This window comes from Petaurus breviceps, unplaced genomic scaffold (genome assembly GCF_028583685.1).
Source record: "Petaurus breviceps papuanus isolate PSGF00001 unplaced genomic scaffold, PetGlider_PUasm1.0 173, whole genome shotgun sequence".
NCBI lineage: Eukaryota > Metazoa > Chordata > Mammalia > Diprotodontia > Petauridae > Petaurus > Petaurus breviceps.
Window position 1 is genome coordinate 13,016,223 of NW_027185759.1, and position 7,041 is coordinate 13,023,263.

General features: G+C 45.7%; 1 pseudogene; it reads left to right on the plus strand.

The window, feature by feature from the left end:
- Positions 1-1,599: 1,599 nt before the first annotated feature.
- On the plus strand, positions 1,600-2,189 carry LOC138157846 (cytochrome c oxidase assembly protein COX11, mitochondrial-like; annotated as a pseudogene).
- The last annotated feature ends 4,852 nt before the right edge of the window (positions 2,190-7,041 follow it).

Consider the following 7,041-nt stretch of genomic DNA (forward strand, 5'->3'; position numbering starts at 1 on the left):
GAGGTGATCAACAGAGGGAAGGATGCACCACTGGGGGCTGGACAAGGCTTCTACAACATGGAAACTCATTCTACCTGGGACTGAAAGGAAGTCCTGGAAACCAGGAACCAAAGAAGAGGAGAGAGAGAGACAGACAGAGACAGAGATACAGAGAGAGAGAGAGAGGGAGAGAGAGAGGGAGGGAGGGAGAGAGAGGAGAGAGAAAGAGAGAAAGAGAGAGAGAGAGAGAGAAAGAGAGAGAGAGAGAGAGAGAGAGAGAGAGAAGGAGAGGGAGACAGAGAGAGAGGGAGGGAGAGTTCCAGGCATTAGGGACAACGAGGGGAGATGCAATCAGGAGATGGAGGCTCTTATTCAAGGAACAGCAAGGAGACTGTTGTCCCTGGATCGTAAAGCATGTGGGATTTGGCATCAGGTACAAGAGGCCTGGAAAGTGGGGCTGGGGCAGGCTCTGAAGGCGTCAGACTATTGCAGGAGCTGCTGCTTGGTCTGCCAGCCACAAGTCTCGGCCAGCTCCAGTCCATCTTCTAGCCAGGGCTCATAGGGCTCTTCCTAAAGTGCAGGTTGCACCAGGTCAGCCCCCTGCTCCATAAACACTGGTGGGTTCCAATCATTTCCAGGCTCAAATCCAAGGTCCTCAGTTTGGCATTCAATGCTCTTCCCAACTTTCTCTCTCCCCTTATCTTTGGTCTTCTTACACCTTCCATCCTCCCGGGCCACATACTGTTAGATCCAGTGACACTGGCTTCCTCGAAGTCCCTTGACCAAGATACTCTCTGTCCAGAGGCCAGATGTTTTCCCCAGCCAACCCCCATTCCTAGGATAATCCTCTTCATCTCTACCTTTCTTAATCCCCTTAATTCCAGTGCCCACAATTGGGAATTACTGCCAGTTACCCCGTGTATGCCCTGCTTGGACATAGTTAGTCATATGTTGTCTCCTCAATCAGATCGTGACTTCCTTTGGAGCAGCGGCACTTTGGGATCCTTGGTGCTTAGTGAATGTTTTTGTGATTGACACAAGCGGCAGGTCCAGATGGGAGCTGGTGAGTCTCTGCATCGGTGTTGTCTGCGTCAGAAGAGAGAAGGGGACTAAATGTAAGAGGTGTCACAAAGTAAAATGGACAGGCCTTGGCAAAGGATTAGAAACGGGGAGAGAGTGAAGAGTCAAGGAAGATAGTTAGTTGCAAGCCTGGGTGATGGGGAAGATGGAGGTAGACTGAATAGCAACAGGGAACTGAGGAAGAGGGAAATGTTTGCAGGGGGAGATGGCCTTAGTCTTGAACATGCTGAGTTTGAGATGTCTATGGGCCATTCAGTTTGAGGCGTCCAGAGAGGCCAGGGCTTCAGCATGCAGGTGAAAAGATCACCAAGTGAAATCATATGGAGGGAGAAGAGAAAAGGAGATTCTGGCTCTTTACAATCACTGGGATCACCAGGTCAGGGCTCTCAGCACACTGGTGAGACTGTTATTGGTAGTGCCACGAAGAACTTGTGCAATGAGGAATCAAGTACTCACACTTTCACTCCAACATATGGGCTTAACTTGGCATCAAAAAGAAATGAGTTTGGAGTAGGGCTCGGGCGTTTTGCCCGGGTTGCCATGACGGCGTTTGGGCAGCCCCTCTGGAAGGGTTTGGGACTTGCTGGGGTTGGTGGAGCAGCCGGATCGCGGCCCCCCTGCAGCGGCAGCCGCCATGGAGGCCTAACAGCACGCACCCCTTCACCCGGGAGCGGCGGGAGTGGCGGCAGCGGCGGGGGCAGAACCGCACCTTGCACACATACGTGACCGTGGCTCGTGGGCATGATCGGGGCCTCCTACGCCGTGGTGCCCCTCTGCCGCTTCTGCTGCCAGACCACAGGACAGCTCACCTGTAGCTGGTCATGCTTCAGACCAGATTAAGACTATGGTACCTGTTAAGGATCGAATCATTAAAATCACCTTCGATGCAGATGTGCACGCAAATCTTCATGGAACTTTAGACCTCAACAAGCAGAAACATGTGGTACCAGGAGAGACTGCCCTGGCATTTTACAAAGCTAAGAATCCTACTGACGGACCAGCAACTGGAATTTCTACGTATAATGCCATGCCACTTGAAGCTGAACAGTATTTTAATAAAATACAGGTATGCTGAGGAAAAACTCATCATAATAAAGATTAAGGGACAGACAGCTTCACCACCATCTCCCTAAATTTGTTGTTTTATTTTGGATGATTTAAGAAAGCATTAAGATAATCTTGAAAGTCATACTGCTCCACAAACAGAAGCATAAATTCATTCAAAGCTTTGAGGTTTTTTCCCCCATGTTACTTGTTCAAGATTTTCAGTGATTGACCTCTGGAGCAACTTGAAGCTCTTACAACAAGGGCAAGAAAAAGTGGATTTTGAGACAAGACCATTTAATAGGCGGTGGCTGTCTAAACCCAGGTTTGACCAGTAGTCCATCAGACGTTAAAATCGCTTCTGCGGCTGTATCCCAAAGAGATCATAAAAATGGGAAAAGGACCCACATGTACAAAAATCTTTATGGCAGCTCTTTTTGTCACGGCCAAGAGGAAATTGAGGGGATGCCCACCCATTGGGGAATGGCTGAACAAGTTGTAGTGTATGAATGTAGTGGAATGCTGTTGAGCTATAAGAAATGAGGAGCAGGCAGATTTCAGAAAAACATGGACTTAAATGAACTGATGCTGAGTGAAGTGAGCAGAACCAGGAGAACATTACACACAGTAACAGCAACATTGTGTGAGGACTGATTTTGTTAGCCTTAGCCTTTCTCAGCATGATGGAAGACATCCAGAGAAGAACCATGGAGTCAGAAAGCAGAGCCAAGCAGACTATTTTCTTTTTTGTTTTGTTTTATTTTTCCTTCTTATTGTTTCTCCCATTCCTTTTATTCCCCTATGCAACATGACTAATGTGAAAATGTATTTAATAGGAATGTATGTGCAAAGCCTATATCAGATTGCATGCCATCTTGGGGAGGAAGGGGGAGAAAATTTAAAACTTAGGGAAGTAAGTGAATGTTGAAAACTAAAAGTAAACAAATTAGTAACAATTAAAAAAAAGAAGAAGAAACGAGTTTGGATTCCACTTCAGACATTTAAAAGGGTATGAACCCAGGCTTACTCTTAGATCCCACTTAACCCTTCTTAACCTCAGTTTCCTCATCTGTAAATTGGAGAAAATGGCACCTAAATTACAGGGGAAGGAAAATTGAGATATACAGTAGTTCTCTGCAAATCTTAAAGTCCTCTCTAATGGCTAGACATTAAAAGGAAAGGGGTAGCTTGGTGTGGCAGTAAATCGTGTGCCAGACCTGTGGCTGGAACATGGTAAGACTCATGTTCCTAAGTTCCCAACTGGTCTTAGACACTTACTAACTGTGTGACCCTGAGTAAGTCACTTAACCCTGCTTCCCTTAGTTTCCTCATCTGTAAAATGAGTTGGAGAGGGAAATGGCAAAGCGCTCCAGCATCTTTGCCAAGAAAAACCCAAATGGGATGAGGAAGAGTTGGACATGACTGAAACAACTAAACAACCATGAATTAAAAGGGAAATATCCAGATGGCTTGGGGAGGGTATATGGTTCTGGTTTCTTCAATGTTCTTCTGGCTCCAAAACCAACCAGAAAAGTCATCACTTCCTAGTGTGAGCCTGATGGTCACTCACAGCTGGAAGAAAGCTCCACAAAGCTCTGAGTTGAAAGGAGAGAGGATTGCACACCCTCTGGATAAGCCACAAGGAAGGACAAATCCACTTGTGCTCTGGTGACTGATCCCTACTGGGCAAAACACACCCACTACGAGCCCCTACCTGGTGACCACAGGGATTGAAAAGAGACGCAGAATCTCCTTTTCTCCCTCTTCATCCGTCCCAGGGCAATAATAGCCTTCTCCTTAGCTGCTTTTACTGTTTTTCCAAGGACACACCTTAAGGAAACTTACTTTTCAAAAATTTTAGAACATTTAGCAAATAGAAAAAGTGTCCAGGCTCTTTAAATAAATGAAGGCTAACACGTAGGGGCTCAGCAGGAGAGCTGGAGGGAAGCGGGACACACAGCAGTAGGGGTGTCGCCATTTGTAATTCTTGCCAATCTAGAAGAGCTGCAGTCTTTTCTCCAGCATCTCGCCCCCCTCCCCTTTGGGAGCAGCAGCAGGGGAGGCCATGCTGAGCCCTCGTTCTCCCCTGCTGGGCATGAAAGCAGGGAGGGGGTGGGGCAGGGGCCAATTGCAAGCCCTTGCATCTGTACACCATCCCAGCTGCAATCTCTCCCAGCCTCCTAATGAGCATCCCTCGTGCACTTGTGATTTCTCCCACCCCCCAAACATCTTCTGTTCTTCCTCTCTCCTCAAAGAGAGTAGGGGCTGATGTTTCATCACAGGCTCCTTGCTCTCTGAGGCCCAAGTGAATGGACACTGATGAACCCTTGGTTACATCTGGGTGTCAGGGGGTGAGGAGAGGAAACCACAAAGGCAGAAAGCAGTCAAGGTGGGAAGACATTTACATAGCAAATGGAAATCTGTCTGTATTGAGCAGGGGAATGACATGCTCTGATCTACATTTTAAGAAAATCATTTTGGCAATGCACAGGAGATAGATTAGAGTAAGAAGGAGATAAACATTTACAAAGCTCCAACTGTGTGCCTGGAATTATTTTAAGTACTTCACATACATTGTTCATTTGATCCTCACAACAACACTGAGGTAGGTATTATTATTGTGCCCCTTTTACAATTGAAGAAACTGAGGCAAACAGAGGTTGAGTCACACAGTGGGGTGGCTAGTTGGCACAGTAAATAGAGCACTGGCCCTGGAGTCAGGAGGACCTGAGTTCAAATCTAGTCTCAGACACTTAACACAAAAACTAGCTGGGTGACCTTGGGCAAGTCACTTAACCCTAATTGCCCTCAAAAAAGCAAAAAAAAAGAAAATAAAAATGTCTCACTGACCTCAGGGGCAGCTAGGTGGCACAGTGAATAAAGCACCAACCCGGAGTCAGGAGGTCCAGAGTTGGGTTCCGGCCTCAGATACTTAACACCCACACAAAAAAACTAGCCATGTAACCTTGGGCAAGTTACTTAACCCCAATTTCCCTCCAAAAGGCAAAAAAAAAAAAAAAAAGAGTCACACAGCTAGCAAGTGTTTGAGAACAGATTTGAACACAAGTTTTTCCCACTCCAAGCTTAGTCCTCTATCCACTGTGTGAGGAAGGAATACTGATCAAAAAAGATGAAGACTTTAACTAAGATGGCTTTGTGAGAGGAGAGGAAGAGACATTTGGGAGAGCTGGTATGCAAAAAGAAACATTAGGTTTGGAGACTAACTAGATCACTCAGTCAGTCAATAAGCATATAAGCTCTACTACTTAATGGGCTGTGATAATACTGGGACTACAAATAGGAACTGAAGAAAGAAAGATGGTCCTTACAATAAAGGAGCCAACAATGTAAGTGGGAAGACAAAACCCAAAGCAAGCTACCAAGAAAGGAGGGGGAGTGATGGATGAGTGCAAAGGGGGTAGCTGGTGGGAAAGGAAGGGTTTGGCTGTATGTGATGGGGAGAATGAGGACTCAAGGATGACTCAGCTTGTGAAACAGGGGGGTGGGCACCGTGACTGCAATGGGGAAGTTCCAAAGAGGAATGAGTTTGGGGAGAAAAATCACGAATTCTGTTTTGGAAGCATGGAATTGGAGATGCCCATGAGTCGTGGGTCTGAAAGGTCTGTGGGGTGTTTGGTGATGAAGGGCTGGAGCTCAGACAGAGTTTGTTCCCCAGATCTCAAAGGCTGGCAGATGCAGCCAATGAGTCTCTAGAAGCTGATGGGGGAACCAAAAGAGAGCATATCAGACATAGCCTTGGGGACAACCCAAACTTAGTGTGCAGGATATGAATGATGGATCATTCAATGGCAGGCAGTTCACAAGCCTCTATTCAGACTCTGTTATGTCCCAGACCCTGTGTTAAACATCGGGAATATAGTGAAAGAAAGAAAAAAGCATCTGCCCTCAAGGAGCAGACATTCTAATCATGACTAGCAACTGGATAGGTGGGAGAACTCCATGAGAACAATGCCATGAAAACCTGGAGAGGGCAGAATATTTAGGAAGTGAGGAGGTCAACAGGCTAACATGCCATAAGAGAGACCAAGAACAGTGAGGAATGAAAAAAGACTGTTGGTTTGGCACCTGGGAGCTCATTCTATCGGGAAGCCTCTGTGTCCCCAGAGGCACCTCTGGTTCTTGTCATTTTAGTCTGAGGACAGACTATTTTCCAAGGATCCAAGGAGAGGCTGCCTATACAGTTTGTTGTAGCTCTCTGGGCGACCCATGGAGCAGGGAAAAATAAAGAATGACGCTAGATCCAACAATAAAACCTCACCCACATTTTTTCATTCTATGAAATGCTAATACTCTGCATTTATTCAGTCTTTTTTTGCCCCCAAACCTCTTGTCCCCCCTCCCCTCCAGTAACTCTATCTATCCATACTTCCCCACAGATAGAATCTGAGATCTGTATGCTACTTGTGAATTCCTGGTTCTGACACCTCTTCTTACAAAACTCCCTCACCAGATGGCCACCAGCTATGGGTTGCTGACAAGCCACCAATACGAGGCATGTTCTTTCTCCCTAAAAGGCCAAGTTAGCTTGGCAATTCTTCAGTGTTAATGTTTCAACTACTTCTAGCTAGAGATCTAAAGGGAGTCAAATGCTCTGATAAATGGAGGGAATGCTTTTAATTTCTATGCAAAATTATACAATTCATAGTGTATACACATTTGCATATAACACATATACTACACATGTACGTATGTATATCATAATGTAGTCAATATATACATGTATTTATATACATATATATGTATTTAAATATACATGTATATATAGGAGTGTATGTAATTTTCCATAGAAATCGGAAACAGCCCCATTTATAAGATGCTTCCCCTATAGAATATGAATTCTACTCCTACACCCTGACTTCTTCCTTCTGCCTCTTCCTCCTCCTCTTCCTCCTCTCTGGATCCATAATTAAATAAAAT